The sequence below is a fragment of the Papio anubis genome, chromosome 8 (assembly GCF_008728515.1).
Source record: "Papio anubis isolate 15944 chromosome 8, Panubis1.0, whole genome shotgun sequence".
Lineage (NCBI taxonomy): Eukaryota > Metazoa > Chordata > Mammalia > Primates > Cercopithecidae > Papio > Papio anubis.
This window is the reverse complement of record NC_044983.1, coordinates 134,725,893-134,753,621: the sequence shown is the minus strand read 5'-3', so window position 1 is coordinate 134,753,621 and position 27,729 is coordinate 134,725,893. Positions and strand designations below refer to the sequence as shown.

Genomic DNA, 27,729 nt, shown 5'->3' with positions numbered 1-27,729 from the left:
CACCAAGGCCAGCAGAGGGGCTACACGAGGGCGAGGGAAGTTTGCTTGTAGAGGGTGATGCTGTCCATCAGGTGGCAGCCCCAACACCAGCTGCTTCATGCGGTATAGCTTCTTTAACCTCCCTCTTCCATATTTCCTTCAGAAAGCAAGCTCCACTAAAATCCTAGGGTAACTTTTAGAACTTATACGAAGAGGTGGATCTTGGTGGTATAAGGATGGACTGGACTGGACTGGGATAGACACCTTCATGTACTGGTCAAATTCCCCTTTGAAACAGTCTTCTCCCCCTCAACTGCCTAGGAAAGTGCTACCTGAAGGAAGTCCTAAACTTTCACTGCTCTATGGGATTTTGTCTCAGACAAAAAGAGCTTCTCTGCCTAAGGTCAGTCACCATGCCCATGGTGTTGACAGGCAGGGATATAAAAGCCTGGCCTTCTCCCCCAATTTTGGGATAGCTAAGAATCATCCCAGCTTCAAGATTTTCTACAGGGTAAACTGGCCTCCACTGGACTGTATCATAGCTCAATTTCCCCTCTATCCAACCTGGCTTCCCTTCTTTCCACAGGTATTGATCCCCAAATCACTCTACAATAAATACCTTGCGCATTAGTCTCTCTCAGTCTGCTTCCCAATCTGCAGCCCTGTCGGTACTTAAGAACTAGGGCCAGACTCATTTGACTTCCTGAGCTCATTCTGTTAGTTTCAGACTGAGAATCTGTACAATTCCATACTCTACATTAAATGATCAATTTTTTTTCCAGAAATAATCTGTGATAAGCAGCTAGCAATGGCCATGGAGGCTTCATCCTGGAAGACCTAGCATAAGAGGACAAAAGGGAACTCCACTGCAGAGATTCAAGTGTGGCATATCATGAGACCATTATTGCTAGGGAATAGATCATCTTGGTAGAGGGCTGGTCTTGCTTTGATAGGAAGATCCAACATAGCTCAAAGAGGAAGTAATTGATATACCTTTATTCCTAAGTCCTAAAATTAATTAGATCTGAGAGATGGTAGACAGAACATTGAACACATGGCTTTCAATGCCCAGGGATTTTCAGTGGTAGTCTCAGCCTGGGTCACGATGACATTCATTTAATGGGATGATTCTTGAACTAAAGCTTTACTATTAGCTCCTCAAGGTTGAGGGTTGAGATCAATTCTATCAAGATAATCTGTTCTGTGTATCTGTTTTGCCAGTCACGTTTTCCAATATTTTTGGCTGTTCCAAAGATGGTACAGCTCCAACAAATATGCCTTGGATATGCTGACATGAGATCCTTTAAAGAGGATAATAGTTCCATTATGAGTCTTAAGTAGTTCCTCAGTTTGCTGTATGTATCCCAGAAGACACTAGTTGATGGGAAATTTATATAACAAACTCGTTTTAACCATTTTAAAGTATACAAGTGATGGTATTTAGTGTATTCACAATGTTATGCAGCCATCACTCTTAGCTAGTTCCAGAAAGTTATCACCACTCCAAAAGGAAACACCATGATTTCTTCACATGGACTTAATATGGCCTCATATGGCCTTCATATAGCTCTCCCCTCCTTGTACAGAGCCTGAAGGTCAGCCAGAGGTGAAAACCAAGAGCCTTTTCAGGACTTTTGAGTAGGAGTCTAGTCCCAGACAGGTGTGCATATATATGGCATTCTAGATTTCTATTATACATGGGAATTGCTTTCAAAGCCTTTATTCCTCCAAATAAAATCTCCTTCCCCAGTCTCTTCCCCACAGGCGTTTGTATCGATTGTTCACCTGACCATTGTTCCTTTCCTCTGGCAGCTGTGGCAACACATTTGCCTTTAAATACTTTTAACAATTGCCACCCACTTAATCTCTGGGGAAACACAGTTGAAACCAGAACAAGCCATTGAGCTGAAGCTACCACCAAGTAGGTCAAAACACACAACCACAGTTCCGAGAATAAGTCCGCATTGCTTCCTGTGGTGCCAGCAACCTCTCCCAGGAATGTGGGCTCTGTTTTTCGTAGCAATCTCCCAGCTGGTAAGTAGGAAGATAGTGAGCAGGGGTAGTAAAAATGCAACATGTATTTTCTTACCAAAATTCAGCTATTTCTTCATTAAGCATTCCCCTTGCTAAATTTTTAATCAGATTCTGGTGTTCTTGAGTTGCCTCTGACAGTTTTTGCCAGCTTATTAGTTGCTTTTGTGAAGGGATGAAGTTTTGGAGTTCCCCATTCTATCATTTTTGGTAATTCCCAAGGAGATTAATTGTTAATCAGACTCTAGTGAAGAAACCAGTTTTAAATACGTGTATATAAATTTATGAATTAGAGCGATTATTGGTTGTTTTAGGGTCATATGCATCAAGTGTGTGAAGCAAAAAATGTAACAAAAGGATCCATTTCTTTCCTCATGTAGAAGAGGCTAATCTTGAACCTTGATTACTTTCTCAGTCCTCATTCAGGTTATCACAGGGGTCCTAATAACCCTCTAACCCTTGAGATAACTTATATCCTACCAGGACTAAGTCCCCATTGAGTACTTGAAGGTATTCCAGAAAATCTTCTTACAACTGAAGAATGTCTGAGATAACAGCCTGCTGGAAATTGGACAAATGAGTGTTCAGCAACTACATGGTTAATAAGTTAAAAACCACCAGCTCCGGAAGCCCTCCTACAGGACTGCAAAGGGCCTTGGGTGTCATTTTAACCCACTGCCACCAAGTCCCTGGCCAGTTGGCCACATTCATGTCCCCCAGGCACAGCTTCACCTTATTCACCTTCCTAACAAAGCTGGAGAATCCTAAGCAGTACTGAGGAAGAGAGGGGTGTGGTAGTCTTCTGGTCAGATAGGATCATCTCCTTGGCTTAGCCATTTTGAGCAGACACTGCCAGTGACCTGGCTTGAGTACTCTATCTGGATATTTCCCATGGTTTTCACAGATCCAAGACTAAATTTAGGATATTAAGAGATTTCAATGAAGGGCTGACTTGATCCAAGATAGAATAAGGCCAATATTCTACCATCAGAAAACAAGTTCTCCCTTGATGGTTTTGAGTTTAAGACACAGGATGAGAATATGAACTTATAATAGAGAGAAGTACTTATATACTATTCGTTTTTTAAAATATCATTTTAATGCAAATAAGATGGAAACTCTGCCTTTATCTTTACCATTTACTGTTTTTGGAGACAGAGTCTCACTCTGTCGCCCAGGCTGGAGTGCAGTGGTGTGATCTGAACTCACTGCAACCTCCACCTCCCAGGTTCAAGTGATTCTCCTGCCTCAGCCTCCTGAATAGCTGGGATTACAGCCATGCACCACACCACACCGGGCTCATTTTTGTATTTTCAGTAAAAACAGGGCTTTACCATGTTGGCCAGGCTGGTCTCGAACTCCTGACCTCAGGTGATCTGCCAGCCTCAGCCTCCCAAAGTGCTGGCATTACAGGTGTGAGCCACTGTACCAGCCTCATTTACCGTTATTAGTGCCTAGTCTGTATTATAGACCACACTTAAAGGAAAAATCAGTCTTCATCTTAGCACCTGATACTCCAACCCTAGTTAAACCCATTGTCAACCCTCCACCCATCTCCTTGGGTACCAACACCATTTCTTTGCATACCAGACTGACTTCCCAGAGCAAACAGCTGCATCTTCTTGGAGGGCTGCCTGCAGGCTACAGAACCACTTTGTACACACAATGGGCTGGAAGTGCCTTGGAATTAACATCCCCAAGAAGTACCCTTTAAGTTAATGGCATTATTTGTTTGGGTTATACAATAACCTAGCTGTCAGTCCAGGACCACTCTGAAGTCTGTTTTATATGTGAATTCCTAGAGCTTTCCTGAAGGGCTCATCAGTTCTTCCCTGTGTGAGCTGGCTTAAGACATTTCTTCCTGGCCACCTTCACTCTATCACCTCTGCACTCCTGGCTGGTCCTTGTGTGCTCAAGGTAAACCCTTGTTTCAGGATCTGCTTCTCTCTCAGGGTCTACTTTGCTTCTCTCTCAGGGTCTGCTTTGGGGGGAATCCAGTGAAGACAATGGGACAAACTTGGTTTTATTAAAACATAGCTGAAGATTTGGTCCTGGCCACCAGTGTAATTTGCTCTAATAAAGATTGGACACTACTTCCCTCCACCCACCACATGAAATGCCACATGTGGTGGGCTAGACAACTAGGTAGAAGGAACCACAGGGAATTTGCTTCTACTAAGGAGTTACCAAAGTTCAGATTGCAAGTGAATTGGAATGGTGTTGGTTACATCAAGGAAGTCAACTCAGAGGAAGAAGGAATAAGGAAGAGGCCTGCCTCAGCCAAGATTGAGTATCCAATTTACCAAATTCATATGTGTAGGGGAGACAAAAGGAACCTGACATTTGAGGGGGAAGGAAGGTGTTACAGCTGAATGAAGGCCACCCCTTGTCCATACATCCTTTTCCCCCTGATTCCAACCCCCTCCCCGCCCCCCACAGAGCAGTCATTAGTATCTTCCACTAGAAGCTCCATGACAGCAGGGATCTCATCTTGTTCACAGACATGTCCCTGTATACAGAACAGTGCCTGATGCATAGCAGACACCCACATTTGGTTAATGAATAGAAGACTCTAGAGGTTAATAGTTGAGAAAAACTGGTCAATGAAAATGGAACCGCTCAGCTGGAAAAGAATGCTAGAATCAGCATGGAGGTCAAGAGGGAGAGAGAGAGAATGTTATACCTCGTAGAAAAATGGAATTAACTGATTTTGGCCAAGGAAGAATTTGTGCATAAGCAGAAAACTCTCCACTTCAGCCAGTGGTATCTTACCCAGGGGAGACAGAGTGCTTTCAGAGACTCATCCTATGTCCTGGAAGGGGAAGAACACAGTGTAAAATAAGCAAGTCATCAATATGGCTTATCGTAACAGCCACATGGCTCATCAACGATGAAGGCAGTTAATGCTGAACCCTGTAGCTGAAGGCATCAGAGTGGGGGTGAGGGGGTGGGGATGGGACACAGGAGCCTCCAGCATCATGCTCATCTTTGTTTGAGTCATGCACATTTCAGATTCCACTCATCTCTAGACATTGAACAAATGATCAACTGTGCTTAGTGTATCAGGTCATTTCTTGCATTGTTATAAATATCCTGAGACTGCATGATTTACATAAAGAAAGGAGACTTAATTGTTTCATGATTCTGCAAACCATTCAGAAAGCATGGAGCAGGCATCTGCTCAGCCCTTGGGGAGGCCTGAGGAAGTTTTTACTCATGGCAGAAGGCAAAGCAAAAGCAGGCATCTTGCATGACAGAGCAGGACCAAGTAAGAGGTGGGGAGGTACCACATGCTTTGAAACAACCAGATCTCATGAGAACTCACTCACTCTTGTGAGGACAGCACCAACACACGAGAGGCCCACCCCCATAACCCAATCGCCTCCCATCACATGGGGGATCACATTTCAATGTGAGATTGTGAAACCAACATCCAAACCATGTAACTTAGTTATTAGTAGGGAGATGAAATATCTACTTGACTAGCCAACTCATTCCACCTCTTAACAGCTGGTAAGAAAATCCTTATTCTGAGCCATGCCTGTCTTGCTGTTAACATACACAGACCCTAGTCCTGACATGGTGACTAATACCAACCCTTCTTATACTAGGACGGTGTTCTTTCAATATATTAAAGTCTCATAGATGCTAAGCCTTCAGGACTAACTGGTCCTGGTGTGTGAGCTGTTCCTCCCAGAAAATACATTCTAGAAAACTGAAACATGTCCATGTGTGGAGCCAAATTGCTCATTCTTGATTAGATGCTTAAGTGACCAGTTGTCACTTGTCTGACATGTGCCTTGTACATGATTCTCAACCTGGTGGCCACATGCACTTAAGAGTGAGCACAATCCCAGCAAATACCATCTTCCAACCCTGAGTATCCCTTGTGTGAATCTTAGTATCACATCTTCACTCATTCTTCATGGCCTCATTCCATAAGTGAACATACTCAGTGCTACCTATCATGGTGGCAGGATCCAGCTGTAGGGGCCACCAAGCTTCTCTCCCTGGGATGACATTGGTTCTGTCTTCATCCATTCCAGAGGTAAGTTATGTCAACCTCAGGGGTCACAGGGGGCTCCCTCAACCTGCAGCACAGCATCATAACGACCAGACTCAGACCTCATGGGAAAACGTGGATGTTATCAGCAAATTTTAATCTCCAGAAACAAGCCCTGTTAATAAGCGGTCCCAGACTTCTAGATTTCAAAGCAAAAGTGTGGTATGACTGAGTTACAGACTTTACAGTGGTGAGTAAGACACCATCTACTCAGCATTTCAGAAGTAAGAATATCAGAAACAATATGTGTTGCTGTGTTAGTCACAACATTAGTCCTATTTTATGGAATGTGAGTGAAATCATTTTATGCTGGCAAGGGGTCATATACTGCTGTTTGAGAACCATTTGTTTGCCTGGCAAATAGATATCTTACAACATTGCCCTCGTACACCCTGACAATCTGAACGTGCTAGGGGCAGAGATTGAAGGCAGAACAGGAGTACAGCTGTGGGCATCATAGGATGGGTTTCAGAAAGGTTCCCGATTAAATCCTAAGAAGGAGGTCAAACTGTAGTGTGTTATGCACCATAAGAGGTCTTTAGTATCATTCGTTATGCAAGAACAAAACTAAGAAACACCACATTAACTCACCTAAGATTTAGATTTGAGACATTTTCTAGCACTTCTATATTTCTTTACTTAGATTTTCAACAAAGAACACTGAATCTCATCTATACTTTTTAAAGACAGTTGGCATGTCTGAAGTTTTATGTATCTACTTGACTGGGCCATGGGTGCCCAGATATTTGCTCAAGCACTACTCTAAGTGTTTTTGTGAGGGTACTTTTGGATGAAATTCAGTTTCAATCTGTAGGATGAATAAAGCAGAGTGTCCTCTGTAATGTGGGTAGGCTTCTTTCAATCACAGTTGAAGACCTGAGTAGGAAAAAAAAGGTCAATCCTTTGTGAAGTAAGATTCTTCCTGCCTGCCTTCAGACAGAGACATTGCCTTCTTTCCCTGGCATTGAACAATTAGAACACTGGTTCTCTACAGTCTCTAACCTAGTGGCCTTTAGACCAGAACCATAGCATCAGCTCTCCTGGGTCTCCAGGTTTTAACCTCACCCTGCAGATCCTGAAACTTGGCCTCTGTAGTCACGTGAGCCAATTTCTTATAAGTCTACACAAACATACACACACACAGATTCCATTTCTCTGGAGAGTCCTAATGCAGCATGTTTGCTGATGAGTGGCATTTTCACAGCCAGTGTCAAATAATCCCACTTCTAACAAAGCCCAGGACATGGCCAACTCTCAGCTCCTGTGTTCAACCTTGACTACATCACTCATAGAGGCAATATCTTATAAAATCTTTGGAATATATCCTCATTTGCAGATGTGAAAAACTCAGTACCACATCACTTAGGAGACCAGCACAAGGTTACAAGGTTCATGAAGTATGGGGCTATAGCTCCACGCCACTTATTCCCATCACCCATGTGATGAAGGTCTTTCAACCTAATTGGAAGACCTGGGAGTCAGTTCCTTCTCCATTGGCAACTGGCCATGTTGCTTTGAGCAAGTTAAATAGCAAACTTGTTTCTTCTTCCAATGTAGGGGCAATGGCTTATGGTGCACCTCAGTACAGAGAGATCATGATAGTGCCAAATACAGTAAGTTCCTCTTCAAAAGGTTTAATTTCTGACTTTCTTGTTCTTTGTTCTCAAGATCAACTTCCTTGTCTCTTTCTCCTAGGCTACCTGGTCTGTAAACAACTTCTCCCACCAGTCCCAATCTAACTCACATCTCTTCCTTATTTGGAAAGAGTCCTCTTACTCCTGTAAACTGCCCCTCTGCTGAAACAGCTCTTCCTGGCTTTGCCGCACCCTGACATACCCAAACATGCCTTATACCATAATGGACAGCCTCTCCCTTCCTGCCTAATTAGCCACATTCAATTTTAAACAGTAGCCAGTTGGGTCAGTTTAGATTGTGTGGTATGACTCCAGCAAATGGGGACAGGACACAGAAGCAGGGACTAACTGTTTTAGGGATAAAAACCCCTTCCCCTCCTTTATTCAGTGTTCTCTCACAGCAGTCAGAAGTGTGAGCAGCACCCTTCTGCAGAAGTAAATTTGCCTTGCTGAGAAAACCTTTGAGTGCTTGTTTTCCTTGTGACCCTGAGGCCCTTGTTTCTAATAGGGAACCTCCCACGGTTGTCTGGGACCATAGTCCTCATATCCCCACAGGTATAGTGACAAAACATGGAAACACTAGGAATTAGAGACAGACATTCTGTCTAAGAGATTAACTAGAACTTAAATTCCACGAACAAGTCCTCAAATTCTGTAGTTACTGTTTAATTTTACAGCAGTACTGTAATGCTGGTGCCCAGTCAGTACTTTGAACTGAAGTTGAGTTGCAGGTTTCCTGGGGACAGTGAAGGTTCCTAATGGCCTCCTGTGTTCCTGCTGAGGCCCCATCATCAACTCTCATCCCAGGAATAGCTGACCTGGTTTTGTTACTAAAGGGGATACCTAGAGGCAACAGCGTCACATTTACTTTTCAGATTAAAAACCAGCATTAGAGAATTTCAGGCCAGGTTTTATGGCAAGAATTCTGCTCATCAGTCCCATAGGACATCTGCTATAATGTGGGGTTTTTTTTTTGGTTGAGAAAGTTACATGCTGAGGCTTTACAAAGGTATCTACTGATAGATGAGTGACTACACCCATCACCATTTAATCCTCAGAAACCAAAAGAGCTACTGAATTAAATAACACCAAGAGGACAGGGCCCGACTCAGTGGGCAATGCCGTGGTAGCTATTTTCTTCATTATGCAGACAAAATGGAACATCCACTAAAGAGTATTGTGTACCTTCCAGTGTAGAAATTGACATGACAGCTTACATTCAGTAGAGAACCACACAAGACTTGGCTGTCTCTAACAGAATTACCAGGTTAGAAATAGAAATTAATGGGGAGGAATTCAGTCAAGGGCTCTAGGAAAGGCTTCACTGCCTGGCTTTCCCACTTGGGCTCCAGACTCTGCCTCTAGGACTTAGCTACTCTCCCTATTGCACCTGCATGAAGCCCCTTGCCTGTCACTGATTTCTGTGATGGGGACCTCCCTAGGTTGTGAGGGCAGTCCAGGGTGCAGCCATCTCTGCCCCCAACATATGGCTTTTGAATAAATAACCCAAGCTTCACCATGGCTTCCAGAGCTGGGAATATTCAGTTCAAGATTCTTAGAGGACAGCCAAAGACTTCACAGGAGAGAAGAGCTCTTATGTCTGAAGGGACCTCTGGGCAGGACCATCCTGGGGCCTTTTTCTGGATCTCACTGGTCAAAGGCTGACATCCTTGCCAACCCCTTATGGTGAAGGAGGCCAAGGACATGAGATCTAGTTAGGGATGGAGGGAGGAAGCCAGGTTTTCCGAGTAAAAGCAGAGTCTAGCAGCCCTGATCAACAGTCTAGTGGCATTTCTAGAAGCCCCGAGAACCTGTGCTCCCAGGGCTCATGGACTGGTACTCTCATTTTCTGAGGAAGAGGTAAGTGTCTGTTTATATTAGCTTTTGATGTCAGTGTTATAGAAATCCCTAGCATAACTACAAGATTTGACATTAGAGTTTGGAGGGGAAATAAAGTAAAAGTTAACCTAAAGAAAATCAGAAAGGAGGATGACTGTAACTTAGAGTATGTAAGATAACTAGAAAGCACATAATATGATGTTAGAGTTAATTAGTAATTGTGAATACAATTAGTGTCCAGTTGAAAGCAAGTTGTTGTCTGAGGTTGTCTTTTTGAGACAGGCTCTCGCTCTTGCCCAGGCTGGAGTGCAGTGGCACAATTTTGGCTCACTGCAGCCTCAACCTCCTGGGTTCAAGGAATTCTCTCACCTCTGCCTCCTGAATAGCTGGGACTACAGGTGTGCACTGCCACACCTGGCTAATTTTTTTTTGTGTGTTTTTAGTAGAGACAGGGTTTTACCATGTTGGCCAGGCTGGTCTCAAACTCCTGACCTCAAGCGATCCACCTGCCTTGGCCTCCCAAAGTTCTGGGATTACAGGTCTAAGCCACTGAGTCTGGCCTGAGTTTTTGTTTGTTTTTTTAAAGGGACCACAGAAGGAACCTTCCCGTTGGCTCTTCCTGCTCAGTCTCCCTGTGTCTCCTACCTGCTGTCTTCTCAGGGGCTGACCTCCCTGGTACCTGTCAACAGGCTCCAGTGCCCTCTGGTGTCTAGCTAAGGGGAGTCCCAGCAGGGTATCAGAGAAAGGAACAGGAAAGAGGTCTCGGCATTTAAAACCTGGTTTCCTCTCACGATGTTGCCTTGGGCTGGCCAAGTTTTTACGAAAATAATTTGGATAAGAGCACTTGGATGTTAGTGTACCTCAGATTAAAAAAAAAAGTAAAAATAAAATTAAGACGGAGTCTCGCCCTGTCACCCAGGCTGCAGTGCAATGGCACGATCTTGGCTCACTGCAACCTCCACCTCCCAGGTTCAAATTATTCCCCTGCCTCAGCCTCCCAAGTAGCTGGGATTATAGGCATCCACCACCACGCCCAGCTAATTTTTGTGTTTTTAGTAGAGACAGGGTTTCACCATGTTGACCAGGCTTGGTCTCCATCTCTCCTGACCTTGTGACCCACCCGCCTCGGCCTCCCAAAGTGTTGGGATTACAGGCGTAAGCCACTGCACCCGGCTCTATCTCAGATAATTCTAAGGAAGCAGTGGTGAGGAGAAAAACGGGAAGTAGGAAGAGTCACAGTAAGGTAGCATCGCAGCTATCACCACTGCCATCAACAGAACCTCAGGTCCTTCAGATGCCGCCTGGGATCAGAAGCCAAATTCAGAAGTCAGGAGCCTACCGGTTCATTTCTATCTGAGTGCTGCCCCAAGAGCATTAATGCCCCCACTTTTCTAGCCTAGAAAGCCCAGTGGTTTCTGGGCACTGGAGAAAGCCTTGAGGCAAAGCTGAAAGCTGCAAGCCTGCTGAAGGTGGAAGGCTCACGGGGGCAGGCGGTGGGCGGGCCGGGGGGAGACTGTCCAGCGCAGCTGTGGCTGAAGTCAAGAGTTGTGGTGGGGGTTTGACTGGAGGTTCAAGTGTGCTTGCCCCAGTGAGGGCACTGGGTAGCCAAAACAAACTGCTTGTTTCCATGGTTTCTTCAGCCTTGTGACCTGGCCTAATGGGAGTGGGAGACTGGGAGTGGATAATTGAGCATGTCATGAGTGGAGGGAGAGGAAGCTGAAAGGACTCGATGGAGAAAACAGATCCCGAAGGAGGGCTTGACTGAGGATCAGGAGGACTCTTCTACACCTTTAATGTAGAAGAAACATGCCTGCTCAGTAAAGAGTGGAACAAATGCGGCCAAAGAGTCATACTGGGGGGAAAAAAGTACAGGCAGAATTTTACTTTTAAAAACATCTTAAAAATTGTAAGTTGACATGTTGTATTTATAGGGTACAAAGTGATGTCATTATTTACAAATACAATCAATTAAATCAAGTTTAACATCACCTCAAATACTTTGAGAACATTTGAAATTTACTTAGCAGTTTTGAAACGTACTCTATTCAAATTGTACAATATATCCCAAAGAAAAGCTTATTTCTCTTGCTAATAGAGGCTTTGTACCCTTTGACCACCATCTTCCCATTTCCACTCCTGACCCCAAGATTTTAGATGACTCCAATCCACTTTCTGTCCCTACATGATTCTTCAACTGGCAGGAGTAACACATGAAAAGATAATTATTTTACCTCTCCACCCACAGCAATGTATGAGTGATTAAGTTCCTCTACATCGTTACCAGCATTGTCTGTGGTCACTATTTTTCATTTTAGCCACTCATAGGTATACAGTGAAATCATTGTGGTTTCAGTTTCCATTATCCTGAGGACTAATGGTCTTGAAAATTGTGTACTTACTTGCCATCTGTCTCATGTCTTGTCTACCTTTTTTGTTCCAGCTTTGAAATATAATTGCCAAGTTAAAATTGCATATATTTAAAGGTGTATACCTGTGATGCTTTGATATGCATATACATTGTGAGATGATTAACTTAAGCTAGCACACCCATCACTTTACATTGTTACTTTTCCTGCATTAATATATAAGATATACTCTCAGCAAATACAACAACTTGATATATCCCCAGAGGTTTATGCTGACTGAAAAAAGCCAGTCCCAAAATGTTACATAAGTGGAACCATAAGATGTGTAACATTTTTGCAATTAAAGTTACAGAAATGTAGAACAGATGAGTGGTTGTCAGGGGTTGAGGGAGGCGTAGGGTAGAAGTAGGTGTGGCAGTGAAGGGATAAGTGTGGGGTCTTGTGATGAGTTGTTTTATATCTCAACTGAATCAATGTCTATATTTGGGTTGTGGTATTGCACTATAGTTTCACACGATACTACCATTGGGGGAAACTAGGTAAAGGGTATATGTGATCTCTTCATATTTTTTATACCTGCATATGAGTCTGCAGTTACCTCAATAGAGGTGGTAATTTTTTAGAAAAGAGAAAAGTTCTGGTTATCAGAAAGGAACCAAAAAGGGACCTTTCCTTGAGAACTGGCAGGGGAAGGGGGCAGGAGAAATATCAAGTCATCTGTCAAATGCTCAGAAAGCTAAGCTTAGGGAATTTCTGTCTACTTTCATGGAAGCAAGTTTTTTCAAGAATTTCCAAAGCAGCAGCATAGGAAGCTAAGAGTTACATGTAAATGAATTGACTTCCTAGGGTTTTTATTGTGAGGGTTATCAGTTTTAAGATAATGAAGCAGATACAGAAGCACTAACTACATGTCCAAGGTCTTATTTAGTAAGGCAGAGGTAAGATTTGAACTCAGGCAATTAAAAATTCTACATTCTTCCCTGTACTTTGACAGGATCAGAAACAGGGCAGGTACGTACAAGGTGAACTGAAATGGAACATGGCTATGACCAGAAATCATACAGGGAGAATCAAGGGTTAGAAGGAGGTAAGCCTAGAAGGTGAGAATTAAGTTAGGGCACTGCTGTAGTGAACAGGGAGAATGGGTGAAGTTGGTTTGAACCTGGATTTAAGCAGTAGAGCTGAATGAATATAGTTAAATTCAAGAGGTTTATAATTAGAATAATCCAGATTTGGTGATGGGTTAGATTGTTTTTGAATGGTGGGGTGAGGAGTCAAGTAGAGGATTTCCAGCTTGATCATCTGGGTGCAGGGCACCACTGGAGAGAGGGTGGGGGGGGGGGGGGAGGAGGGGGGGGGGGGGGGGGGGGAGGAGAGAGAGAGAGAGAGAGAGAGAAGGATAAGGGAGAAAGAACATGCAATTCATTTAGGGCAAATTGGGTTGGAAGGAACTGGAAACATTCAAATATGCAGATGCATACATGGGTCTGGAACTCAGTACACAGTTGGGCTGGGGGTGTACAACAAATTGGAAAAGGGTGGGATAGATATTTTACCCAGGCAGACCGTGCATCCTGGGAAGAAAATCTAGAATCCCATGGAACATGACCATTTAAAGGAGCATGGTGGAAAGAAAGTCAGCAAAGGAGATAAAGCAGCAGCACCCACCAGAGAAGAAATCCAGGAAAAAGAGTAGAAAATGCCTGGAGAGGAGGAATGAGAAGCACCAGGGTTAGACTCCAGCTGGGGAAGTCACAGGAAAACATGCAGAAGTAGCATCTGGAGTTGAAGACATCCCAGCCCTTGGTGGAAAAGCCCACTGTGATGTGGTATGAATTTGGACACTAAGCAACCCTTCAAAGGTACTCTTTGAAGCCCTTGGGTGCTGTCTGGCCTCATGGTTTTGGAGAAAATAAAGCAGGAGAAGAACCATGTAGAGTCAAGGAGAACTGAAGAGTTCCAAGCCAGGATTTGTCAATAAAACAGAAGGGTTTAAAAAAAAAAAAAAAAAAAAAAAAAAAGAAAAAGCAATAAGAGACCAAGAAATTTTATCCTCCAAAAACATCCAGGAGATACCAGCAAGATAAGAACAGCTTCTTGGAAGAGTTTTCTAGGATGCCTCAGTATTTATAAGAATCAATTTTGATGTGAACAAAACTCACCTGGGCTCTATTTTCTCATAGAAGACAACTTTCAAGAGATCTGCTGTACGCTGCACTCACCCCATGATAGTTCCACTTATGCAAGTTGATCTAGGATCCATCCTCTTTCACCTCCAGATACCAGCCAAGGAATTCCACTTGGGCTTTGTCTGCAGTATCCAGCTTGGAACCAAGACATAGGGATTTACATTTCCTAGCCACAGCCTAAGAACCTTCCCCTGATCTTAAACTAGATTCCTCAGCAAGTAACCAAGATACCAATTGTTTCCTTCAACACTCACCAACAGAGCACTGAGAGAACAGGTCTGCAGCCCTTCTATCTAGGTTCTCCAGGTTTCTGGAGCACCATGAAGCCTGGACCCCAACCAGATGAACAGCATAGCAAGACTGAATGGTCAACTGGGCCACCACCCCCAGGCCAGCTCCACTGCTGCAATGCTAGGAGTCAGACTTCCACCGCACCCTACCCTCCATTGCCCTACTGCCCTCTCGAGTTCAGTGCCTTAAGGGCTGGGAAAGAATCAGTGGCACTCCAGATAGAAGATGCCTCTAACTTCCTACAGAGGAAGTCAGTGTTCTGTCTCCCTAGCATCTAATGAAGGCTAAGAGATACTCTTCCCATGCCCCAAACAGCATCCTCATGAGGATCTGGCACCTTTTCCCTAGGAGGGGAGTGACTGGGACTGAGATGGGTCTGCAGTGGGCAAGCCCTGCCCCCTATCCCTCAAGTGTCACTGGAGGCTAGAGACATGAGGGGGTGAAGGACACGGAAGTAGAAGCAGGACATGTCCTGCTGTAACCAGGAGCTAGTGCTTCCAGCATCTTCCAAATCATGGCTTCTATTCCACTGGGGACTGAAGGAAAGGTCAGAATACTGGGGACATTGTAATAGCTTTACATTATGTTTCTATTGATTGAGTAATTGTGTATAGGAAATAAGTGATACTTATTCCTGATACAATAGTTATAGGCTATAACTTCAGAGACACTTAAAGGAAACACTAATTTCAAGTAAATGGTGTATCATTTCATCTTTTACATTACAAAGGATACATTTTCTCCCCACACCCACATCTGTACAAAGGAACCCATCAGAAACTGAAAGCAAGTGGGATGGGATTGAAGAAAAATTGCCAGTTTGTTTTTGTGACTTTCTCTTAAATGTCTATCATGGATGATTTCACCAAATTGAAGGCCGTACAGGAAAAGACAATCAGGCTAAAAGAGATCAGACCACCAGACCAGATGCCCTCCCTATCTTTTGAGCACCTACAGCACATGTGAGGCAGGCAAAGAGAAGGCAACAACGCAGAGGGTCAAGTCTATGTGAACTCGAGGGATCTTAACCTCTTAAAGTCCAAAATTCTAAGGGAGAACCTTCCCTCCAGACCAGGCTGCCCCACTGACTTCACCTTCAGTCAGCAGTCAGATCTGGATTATTTCAGCAGCAGTCACAGAGCTCTGCTCTTGGGTGGAGGGCGTTCGGTGGGAGGATCACTTAAGGACTTTGCCCCTTGAGAGGGGCCAGCTCTCAGATGAGCCATGATACATTTCATTGACAGCAGTGCCTTCTCTCAGGGAACATGGTTGCCCTTCAGAGTCATGGCACCAGCAGGTGACCGGCCTTCTTCGGAGACAGGACCACTTATACCATTTGACTTGGGTGAGAAATGTGGTCCAGAAGCAGGCTAAAGGCTGTGGATTCTCCATTGGTGGAGAATCCATCTGTTTTGGAAGCCAGCAGAGCCATCCCCTTGATTCTTACCTGGGGAAGTGGCACCCCTGACTTTTATGCTTAGCACAGTAGATCTGCTACACACTGCTGCAGCTGCAGTCAGCTGACTCACCTGGCAGCCTTTACCTCATGGCCTTTTTGTTACCAACATCCAGGGCAATGATTGCTTCTTCTTAAATGGAACCTCTGGCCCAGACTTGGTTGGGATCAGAGGAGCTGCTTCTAGCCTCACAAAACCATCCATTGTTGATTGCAAGACAGTTGTCACAGCTGGGGACACCACTGGACCTCTTGCCTACCCCTGCCTGAATCAGATGCCCAACAGCACAAGCGACTGGGCAGAGTACACAGAACCTGAACTGCAAGTCAGTGTCCACTGAGGACACTGCGTAGATCATCTGGACCTTCCTGGGCATGCGTAGTGCTGTTTAGGATCTAAAACGGATTTCTTTGGCCTGTGCTACAAAAAGACCTTTAGTTACGAGTTCCAAAAGCCTGTGGCTTTTCCATCTCCGGACATCAGTGGGCAATGGAAGAATAATTGCCACTTTTTGCCTTTGAGTAACAAATCAAGGTTCTGCCATGGTGACACCTTGTCATTGGAGGATGCCTGAAGTCTGCTGAGGTCACAGACTCACTTTGATTTATTTTGGGAGAGGCTTCCAACTGAGAAGGAAGCCAGCTCTGCAGGTCTTTTGTGATTCTGCCACGAGACATGGAAAAAAAGTACTTCTTGTTCAAAAGCCACCATCAAATCCAAACATAGACTATGTGGTGGGATAGAGCTGGGGTGGTCACCTTCATGCTTACCGACAACACGGAGGCCACGGGAAGCGAGTGCTATAGCATGGGTGAACCTTGATACATGCTGAGCAAAAGAACCAAGACAAAGGCCACATGTGGTAAGATTCCATTTACATGGACTATCCAGAATTGGTAGCTCCACAGGCACTGAAGTAGAGCAGTGCCCACCTAGAGCTGGGGCAGAGGAGTAAAGGATGCCAATGGGTACAGGGTTCTAAAATCAGGTAGTGGTGATGGTTTAACCGCCTCGTGAATATACTAAATACCCGAGTTATATATTTTAATTGGGCGAATTTTATGTTCACCCATTTAACATAAATGGTTATGTTCTGTTAACCTGTTAGATATTTTAGTTGGCCTTTACCAGTCACCCGAGGACTGGCACAGTAGACACAGAGAGGCAGTGGTATCCATGACAGAGGCTGCACGCAGGCCCAAAAGCATGGTTCACTCAACTCCTACAGCCTCTGTGGCCGGCAGGGTGGACCTAGTCTTGAGCCCCTGCCATTGCACCATGCCTCAAGGAGATGAGCTGGCTGCCTCGCATCACATATACTCAGTTGGATTCTTTTGAGGGGACAGCAATTTGTTCTTATGTTAATGGACACACATTCTGGGCATAGATGTGCCTTTCCTATCATCAGAACATCCAACCAAGAACTGCTTTTGTGGAGGGAGTTACTGAATGGCCTGACCCATAGCATGGGCTAATGTCGTATTAGCAGAGTCACTTCGTAGTGAGGGATGTGCAGGAGACTCTGGGACCGGCAGGTGGCATCACATGCTGCACCATCTGGACACTGTTGGCCTCAGAGCATAACAGCCTCCTGGAGGTGCAGCTAAGGCACCAGCTCAGATCAATCCTTAGGCATAGATTGTGCCATCCTCCTGGATGCAGAATAGGAACTGAAACAGATGGCTTTGGGGGGCTGCATCCCCCCAAGAGAGGGCTAATGGATCTGGGGGTCAACAGGTAAAAACAGAGGCCCTGCTTGCTGTAACTTCCAATGACCCCCATAGGGACCACATGCTTCCTATTCTTGCAGCTCTTGGCTCTGCAGGGTTAGAGTCCCTCAAAAGCAGCACATGCTTGCCAGGGAACCTGGCAAGGGTCCCATGGGACCTCAAGCCATGGCTGCTGCTTGGATACTTTGCGGCTCAGAGTGACTAGGACCGCCAGGCAAGAAAAGGGGTCACCAGCTTGGTAGTGGCATTGGACCTGTCAAAGTTTTTGCCGCGACACAAGTTGGAAGAGTGGAGATCCTGTGAACTCAGGTGGCCCTCTGGGACACATCTTTGTTCTTCCTTGTTTGGTTGTGAATGAAATGGAGTACAGCAACACCAGCCTGAGAGAGGAAGGCAGCAGGGGCTCAGGCCCCTCAAGAATGAGGGTCTAGGTAAGCCATGGAGAGCAATACAGGTGTCAGAAAAGTGAGTTTGGAGGAATTAACTATAGCCTGGTTGCAGAAGTTGATCTTGGGCCACAAGAGGTGATCACCTTCCTCCTCCTCCACTGTCCTTCCTAAATGCTGAGGTTCCACCACCCTCACCACCCCCCAGCACCCTCCAGAAGGCAGGCCAACCAGTGGCTGCAAAAAATGATGCTCTGCACATGTGGAGAGATGGACCCATGTGGCACAAAGTGATTGGCTGTGGCAGCCACAGAAGTGTACACCTTGGATCACCCTTTAAGGTATGTGTTCACCCTCTAGGTGAACGGTTGTCTGACAGCCTCTAGCTCTCAGCATCTTCAGAGTTCTTCTCAGCCTCTGAGTTGGGGATCTATTCCTCCCGGGCAGGCCCTGCTGACAACTGAGCGTGGTGGGTACTAGGGCCTGGCCTTCTCTGCCCAGTGCAGGGCTCTCATAGGGCAACTTGTCCTCTGGAGTTCCTGTCATCTGCCTTGTGTTCTGGGCCCAACTAGGAGGGTGAAGTTGGTGAGGATAAGGAAGCAAGTGATGTAAAGAAAGGTGAAAAGCAATGTGATGCAGTTCCACTCTGGCTACCCTGTCTTGAGGAGGTGTAAATTGACATCCACATTGCTCAATGGGTGCATTCACTGGGCCTAGAAGGGTCACAATGAGTAATTGCACTTTTCAGTTATCCATGGAAGAGAAACAAGAGTGCATCAGCCTGGACTCTCAGCTTCCTCTCTTCACAGGTCAAGGCTTATCCTGTGAAGAGTTGCACCCTGCACTCTAGCCCCTTCCACCATTTTCCTGGAAACCCAGATCTCATTTCGTGGTATGATGTTTCAACCAGGTCTGAACACAGAAGGGCAACAAGCAACAGGCCAGTCTGTCACCCAAGACAGATGGTCAAAAGATCCTAGGTGTTCAAATTGTGACCAACATGCTATGCCACCATAAATAAGCCATCCTGTGAAGTCTCATAAGTGGAACAAGTCCATGTCAGAAGCAAGCAACTGCTCAGGAAGCCTTCCCTTCAAAAGGGATGTCTTAGCCTTGCTTCCTACAGTGACCAGTTGATGTGCCCCATACCTGCAGCCATCGGCTTAGCACCAAAACAGGCAACACTCCCTGGTGTGGATGCTGGAGAGCTCATGGTGTGGTCATTAGGTGCCATATCGAGACTAGCTTCAGGAGAGATGTCTCAGCCAGAGATAAGAGAACATAGAATAGCAAGACGTGGGGTAGAGTCTCATTACCTACTTGGAATAGGGGAGTATTCAGGCCAAGGTTCCAGCTTCCTTTCTTCTGAGCACTATTATGCCAGCATCTCAGTGTGAACTTCTATGGACCCCTTCTCTGCCTGAAGGCTTATGACTCTGAGAATCCTCCTTTATTTTGGCGCCTTCTGGAGTCCCCTCTGGTCTGTCTCCAGTGAAGCTGGGTATGTGGGACCATCCCAGGACAGAGATCTGGTGGTGCAAAAGTATCAGGAAGAAGCCCTCACCCTGCACTGGCATCAGTGGAGTCAGTGAAGACCTGCTCCCACAAGTCTTTCCAAGAATCAGTGAGGACTTTCTCTCCATTGTAAGAGCTGCATGTATGTTCTGAGGCACTTGTCCTTCTCTATGGGCTCTGCTACTGTGAGTAGTGCTAGTGAAATACAGAAAAATGAAGTTAACCTAGAAGAATCCTGACTTCATTGGATAAGGTAATCATGGGAACACATTCCTCTAATCACAATAGCTTTCACATTTGACTCCTCTCAAAGATCTGCCCATGAAAAGATGCATACATGCCATAAAAAAGCATCTCATTTCCAAATTCCAAATTCCAAATTCCAGCATGCCTAGGGAAAGCAACTCAGTCTGGAAAAGGGTTCTGTTTGGCTTTTGCTCTAAGTACTTAAACCTTCAATGACATCCATCCATTTACAGAGCCATGAGTTACCCAGCTTTTGGAAGGATATATGTTCTTGGTGAGGGTCAGAAAAGGTACATTCATGGAAAGGTAAGACTCATTTTATGGGACAGTGATATGGTTTGGCTGTGTCCCCACCCAAAATCTCACCCTGAATTGTAATCCCCATAATCCCCATGTGTCTAGGGAGAGACCAGGTAAAGGTAATTCAATCATGGAGGTGGTTTTCCCCCATGCTGTTCTTGTGATAGCAAGTTCAAGACATCTGATGGTTTTATAAGGGGGTCTTCCCCCCTTTACTGGGCATTGCTCCTTCATGCTGCCTTGTGAAGAAGGTGCCTCACTTCCCCTTCACCTTCTGCATGATTGTAAGTTTCCTGAGGCTTCCCCCTAGCCATGCTGAACTGTGAGTCAATTAAACCTCTTTCCTTAGTAAGTTACCTAGTCTCAGGCAATTCTTTATAGCGGTGTGAAAAACTAATAGATAGCATTCTTTCTGCAGAGTGGGTAGGATAGACATTTGCCTACTGAAGAGGAGCCAGGGACCTTTAGACCTCTAAGTATACAGATATTCTTCCAAGGAAGATGGAGAAACATTCCCCAAGTTCTTATGTACCATCAGTAGAAGTTCTTCCAGGAAATCTGAATCAGGTTGGCCACAGTGTGATGCAAGTCAAATCAAAGGCAGAGTGGCACCTCCACAGTCTCAGCTATGGGGTAATCAGCTTTTCATGGGCTCTAGCGGGCCATGCTACAGCCCATGTCACAGCAATTGGTCTCAAAACCACACTGGTACCCACAGTCTCCCTCCTCCACTTTCTCTGAGTTTCCCCTGACCCTCAGCCACAGCTTCTACTGGACTTACTGGCTTAGGTGGTATGAGCTCACTTTGACCTTTGAGAGGTGTGAGCCTCTGGTAGTCATACCTTTCTCAGGCTGGGTTATTGCACTTGTCCACTCACCAGCATAAGTGGGATGGGTGATACAAAAGTCTCCAGGTAGATCCCTTGAGAAACACATGCTTCCCTCCCTTTCCTCCTTATAATGGCAGCTCTACCTACCTGTACCTGATCATCAGAGCAGTCACCTCCCATCATCCTGGTGATACCTATTCTTGCCTGATGGTCCCTGGATACAGAAGTCCAAAGTACCTGGGCTGTTGTCATAGCTTATACTTCAATGGGACTCTTGCTTTATCCCTTGTCAAGACTATACCCTTCCCATTGGGACTGGGATCTCCAATCCTGCAGATCAGAGTTAGAGAAGGTAAGCACAAAGTTTCCTATGAGTCATAGGGAATGACGATAAGTGGGGCTACACTTATTACTACCTGTTGGTTTCCAGACCCATGTGTGCTTTCTACTGGGGTAGAAGGCCATAAAGAGTTCTTAAAGCTGAGCATGCATTCTACATCCTGGCTGACAGCACCCACCCAGAGCATCACCTCTGAGCTAGTAGTTCAGTTCTATGTCCTTCACCTTCTGCCATGATTGCAAGTTTCTTAAACCTCTTTCCTAAGTTACCCAGTCTCAGTTCTGAGTATGGCAGGCCATTACTTTGCTTTGTTAGGACAGCTCTGTGTGGTGCTGGAAACAGATATGCCTTAGTCTAGAATCCTGTGGATCTGCAGTGTGATTTTTCCCATGAGGATTTGCCACAAACTTTACAAATGTACCCTTTTCCCACCATTGACATCTCTACCAACTTAGAGTCTACTTTATTGTATAGTCTGAATGTCAGGGCCAGCCTGGACTGCTGCAGAGCCATTTCCTGCTCGCAGCCTCATACACAAAGCCAGCAGACTTGTGTGTCACCCAGGATCTGGGCTGGAACAGTACATCTAGCTTTGGAGTAATGCCTCCTGGAAATCTAGAGACTAATCTGGCATTGCAATTCTTTGTGGTAATAGATGTAAAATGCCACAATTCCTCTTCCCCTTTCAGTGTACCTAAGACTTGGTGATTGCTTGTTCCAACAATTAGCAACCTCTGATCAATAAAGAGGCCAAGGGCAACAACAGGTTCTTAGAATTCTTGTAGAGTTTCTCTCTCCCCCACCCTCTGAGGTCTGTTTTTTATGCCAAGGCCTCCCCCCATGCTGACCCCCTCTTGTTCATCTTTCACAATCAGCATGATGTTGTTAAAGTAATGGACTAGTGTGACATTCTATAGGATTCTCAGTTCAGTCTTCTTGAACTATGATAGAGCAGGGGCGCTTATACAGTCTTGGAACAAAACAATGCATACTGTTGAATGTTCTATGTGAATGCAAGCAATTCTGTTTACCCCCACACTGAGATTTCAAGTAATGCATTTGCCGAGTCAGCATGTGCATAGCATGTACCCAATACTGCACAGCACCAATCTGTTAGCAACAATGCTATGTCTGGCACAGCAGCCAGGATCATTTCTACTTTGAGCTCATGGTGGCCCCACAGTCCCTTTGCAGGCTCTTTCCAGTTTCTGTAGAGGAAAGACAGGTAGCAAAAAATGGAGACGTGGGAAGGATAGCCACACCCACACGTCCTTTATCACCCTCAAGAGTGGCATGAATCTTTGCTGTCGCCCCAGCATGCAATCTAGTTTTTGATTTGTTACCCTGTTGAAAAAGGGAGTAGTTTAAGCAGCTTCTACTTGACCTTGACTGCAATGACAGCTCTTACTCTACAGGCCAAGGACCCAATGCGAAGGTCTGACTCAAGGATGTCATCCTCAGTCATATTTTACAGGGACTGGGGAAGGAACCACCGGTTGTGTCTAAAGATGCAATAGACCCAAGTGGAAGCTGGACATTATCCAAGTGACCACTTGGGAACTGGTCGCCAAATGCTTCCATCTAACCAAGTGTCATGATCATGGTAGCAATTTTGGGTATCTCCACATCTCTCATGTTTAAATAATCTTTGAAATGGCTGGGTTTTCCCTTTCTTTGGGGTACAGACCCATAAATGGTCATGTTTCTTTGGAAAAGAACCAGTAAAAGTCAGAATATGATTTTGGTGTTGATTCTTTCTTTGGAAGTCTGTTACTTCTTCAGTCAATGGGTTCTGGGTCTTAAAAGTTGTCTTAGGTCTAGGAATTGGGTAAGAAATCAGGACTATTTTATTTTACTTCTCTCGACTTCCTAATTCTTCCTTTTTGCTTTCTTTTGATTACATCCTTGGGGCAAAACAGGTCAGCCAAGTACTACTTCTTAGTATGACATTTTCTAATAGTTATCTTTGTTCTTCCTACTTCATGGCCCCTTGGCTACAGCAGTCACCTTGCTAACCATGAGATGTCAGGCAGCAACAGCTAGACCTCTGTTGCTTAGATGGGAATAGCATATGGAACAGTCCCCATTGCTAACAGCAGGACAAATTCCATGGACTCTTCTACTACCAGCCTTGGTCTACGCAGGAGCTGCCATTGCACTTCTCGGTGATGCTGTGCCCCTCACCAGTGCATTGCTGGTGGTCTTCATGAAGCACATGTCCTCCAGGCCATTGTGTAATCTCCTACTTGTCTTCTGAATTCACACTATACACCCAACCCTGGCATGCCCACTGTCCTGAGCACCATCTTTTTCTCTGCTGTCTGCCACAGGGACTCTGGCACTTCAACTTTGCTCAGAATGGGCTTCCCCAGGCTTCTAGGTGACACCTGGCAGTGAGTTCACACCATCCTATGGTGTCCTTGCCAGAGTGTTAGATTCTGTATCTCAAAGTGTCAAGTCGACAAGCTTATCTAATTCCAGCCCCACTGATAAAGCATCTTTGTGCACTGCCCTGGCACCTGTGGGCATACACTGGCCAATTTTTGCCGAGACCAACTCTGGTTCCCTTGTCTCACCTGCTTCTGGCCCACAGGGTGTGAACTTGACCACTGCATCAGCAGTGCAGGCTGTGTGAATGAAAGCTCCCTGGCTTCTGTTGTGAAGTCAGAGGAGACTTCTGTCCTGATTCACAGCTGAGGCAGGTAAGAGTGTTGTGTTCCAGGAAGGCCCACAGCAAATCTTCCAGGAGACCCGAGCCTCTGAGCCCAGTTGCATATTAAGGCCATATGATTCCCAGAGAGAACTAAAGACCCTTGGGTCTGCTCTACCAGAGAAGAGGCCATCTCTTTGGGAGGAGCACTAGATGTAGCCAGTGGGGAGCTTCAGGGTTTCTTCTGGCCTGAGGAGGGACTTGGCCTTTGTAGCCACAGGGAGAGTTGGTCAGCTGACATGGAGTGTGGGCATAGGGGAGGGTCCAGGAACCTCAGGCCTTGGAACCCCCGAGCCAGGCTGGCCCTTCCCATCGTTCCTCCTTCCCACCTGGCCCAGGAGCTGATACAGGTTCATCTCTTCTTCCTGCAGCTGAGCTTTGGGCTCAGTCTAATCTTGGCGGTGTGGGTGGTGTGGGTGGTGTGGGTGGTGTGGGTGGGCCCTGGCTCTGCCTAGAAGCCCGTTTCCTGTTCTTGGGTTAACATCCAACTACTCAATCCCAGTACATGCTACAGAACCAGAGACCCTTCATCTTGTGTTTCCTAGCCCCAGCCCTTACCAGGAATATGGAATTATGCAGTGGGCATTTCAGAAGCCCCAATGGTACCATTTAATTAGGACTGAACATGAACTTGGAGATGAGCTGTCTTGGACCTGCCTCCTCCTCCTCCACTTGCTCTGCGGCTCTCAGGCCCCTCTGGAGGCCCCACGGACGTTGCTCCCTGCCAGCGGTTGGGGGACAGGTCCCCAGACCCTGGGGGATGGGAATGGGGAGGGTAGGGTTGGGTTGGGGTGGGTTGGGGGGAAGATGTTAAGAGGAACAAAGTTTCCATTAGGTGGGAGGAACAACTCTTATTAGTCTACTGCACTACATGAATGACCAGTTAACATACTGTATATTTCAAGATTATTCATAAATTTAACATTTGTTGCAAAAATGAGGTGATATTAGTTAGCTTGAATCTTTCTGCAATGTATATGTAGATCAAAACATCACATCATTCCCCATAAACATACGATGAAAAACGTATAGATTAGCTTTACATGTTGTAGAACTTTCATGTTATATAATAAATTCACTTTGTATAAAAAGCTTCTTTCTACAACTTTTGCTTTGTGGGTTTATAAATCTAGACATTTCATGTAAAAACCAGCAGGTCCCCAGAGGTTCAACTGCCCCTCTCACACAACTCACTTTTGCAGGTGGACTAGTTTCTAACACTATCAAGAAGGGTAGAGGGGAAAAGCCCACAGGCAGAGGCCCTGTTAAGATCTAGAAGCTTGGGTAGAAGTGTCTGATAGCAGCCACAGCAGCAGAGAGAGGCCCTCAGGGAAGCCGAGCCCCTGGCCTGGGTCTGGTCCCACTGCCCTGGCTTGGTGTAGTCCCGGCCACACCTGCTGGCCCCTGGCTTCCACCTCCAGGTCACTGTGCTGCTCCGCTTTCTTGGCAACTTAGAATTTCGTTTGTGATGGTATGTACTGATTTCCACAGGAATGTATGCAGCTCTATTTGCTTTGTGCCAAGGTTTTCCTATCACTACAAGTTAGCATGGTTATATTTGCTAAATTTACAGAAAAGTGATGTTACATTAATGTAAAGCTACAGGAATTTCCCATATTCCAGCTATAAAGGTACCTATAGATTAACACTTCTATTTTATGATAGCCCACCACAATAGTTTGAAACTGAGTTTACAGAATATTGTGATAAGTTACAAAGAGTTTTCTGAACAAAAAAGTCACTTGATAAACTTAATCTCATACCAAGGCAAGATTACACCTGGCTCCAGACTTCCCCAGTAAATGAATCCTACAGACTGATTTTTAGCTTGATTCATGTTTCTTGATTTACTTAAGACTTAAATTACTTAAGCTTAAGTTTCCACATGAGTAAAGTGGAGTTTGAGAGTAGCCACCTAGGAGGTCTGTTGTGAGAATTAAAAGACAATGTTTTGTAGAGTACTTACTAATTAACTGGCTTCTATTTTCGTTTTACTGTTACCTATAATGTGTATGATGATTGATTATAATCTATCTCTACACAAACTGCAACTCCTTATTTCAGCAGTGCAGTAGTGATTTATGGATTGATACAATCAAGTTCGAAGAGAGGAACTAAGAAATTCCTTGCATCATGCTTTTCTCTACAAGTGAATAAATGCTACAGTGATAAGCTATTAGGCTTTGACTTCCAAGCACTTTCTTTGGTTGCTATTTGTTTCCTCCTTTAACATTAAAGGGAAATCATAGAAAAGCTGAAATAACTTTATAGTCATCTACCATTTAATTGCCACAGTTTACATATTTTAAACATTTGCTTTGCTGTGTACATATCCAAAAATTTTATTTGATAAATTTCTAAATGAGTTATTGGCATCAGCTCTTGCCCCTAAATACTTGTTATTCAATATTTAAGCTCAAGTTCAATATTTGTTACTTTTAAGAAGTCACATGAAGTGCACAGATCTGCAGTGTGCCATTCAACGGGTTTTGGTAAATGCATATACCAGTAACCCAAATCCCCACCACAAGATTACCTCTATTCCAGAAGCTTCCCTGAAGACCTTTTCTAATCACCCCCCACCTTTTCATCTCAAAGGGAACCACTAGTTTGGACTTCGCACCTTCCTACCCTGTTCCCTACTGTAGATTAGCTTTACATGTTGTAGAACTTCATGTTAGTTATATAATATATTCACTTTGTATAAAAAGCTTTCTACAGCTTTTGCTTTGTGGGTTTATAAACCTAGACATTTCATATAGAAATCCAGATTTTTAAGGGAATGATACAACACTGGGCCTGAATTCACATACAGCAAAAGTAACTGAACTGAGAAGTAATTTTTTTCACTAGGTCCTGACCTGCTCAGTTCACCACAGGCTGCCCAGGTGCTTTGCCCCGATCTAAACCCCATGCCTGGCTTCAGAGGCATTCGAGTTTATAACCTCTGCATTGAGGAAAGGAAGATAGACACCCCAGGATATACACTTCCTGCTGTTTCTCAGGTCATAGGTCTGTATAAGCCAATTCAAAAGGTGTGCACCCGGTGAAACCCCGTCTCTACTAAAAAGTACAAAAAACTAGCCGGGCGAGGTGGCGAGCGCCTGCACTCCCAGCTACTCGGGTGACAGAGGCAGGAGAGTCCCCCAAAAAAAAAAAAAAAAAAAAAAAAAGGTGTGCACCGAGATGAAGGTGGCAGGATGGGGGTCTTGGTAGGGTACCTACATCTATTGCTCAGCACAGCATAGGATGCAATTCTCAGTGTCTACCTCAAAATTTTTAGAACCCAAAAGAGTTGACCAGACTCTCAAGATTAAAGACTGGCTAAGCTACTTACATGGAAATAAACTTATCACTTGGATTGACAATTTGCAAACTTTGAACAGGACATATATGTTTTCAGAAAACAAAACAAAACACCCATCTATTCTTTTCACTCCAGCGAGGACAGCCCTTTTTCAATATACCAAGATACTAGGCAGATGCCTTTACCCCTTGTTTAGTACCTTCTTGATGTGAACTGTGTGGTCACCAGTTCCTTCATTATACCAAAGATGATATTGGCTGAGACTCCTAAGCAGATAGAGGAGAGAATCAGCTGTGACCAACATAGGGGTTGTTAGAAGAGGGGGTAAGGATGATCCATTCTGCTCATTGTTCAATGGTGCCTCGGCCTTCTCGAGGGCACCGAGGATACGACCAGATTCCACAATGTATTCTATGCTAGCTTCACCCCAGTTGATGCAAATGGAACCTCATTGTTGAGGGAATTGAGCTTCCAAATACCAAATTTCCTTTTCCCAGCCTCAGTGGTACTATTGAG

At 45.0% G+C, this 27,729-nt stretch overlaps 1 long non-coding RNA gene across 1 annotated transcript in view; it reads left to right on the top strand.

Moving 5' to 3' along the window:
- Positions 1–13,964: 13,964 nt before the first annotated feature.
- The window catches only part of LOC110744024, a 43,852-nt gene continuing 30,087 nt past the window's right edge, over positions 13,965–27,729 (top strand). The window contains exon 1 of the long non-coding RNA XR_002524052.2: positions 13,965–20,032. This is a non-coding gene — a long non-coding RNA (uncharacterized LOC110744024). The remainder of the gene's footprint in view (positions 20,033–27,729) is intronic.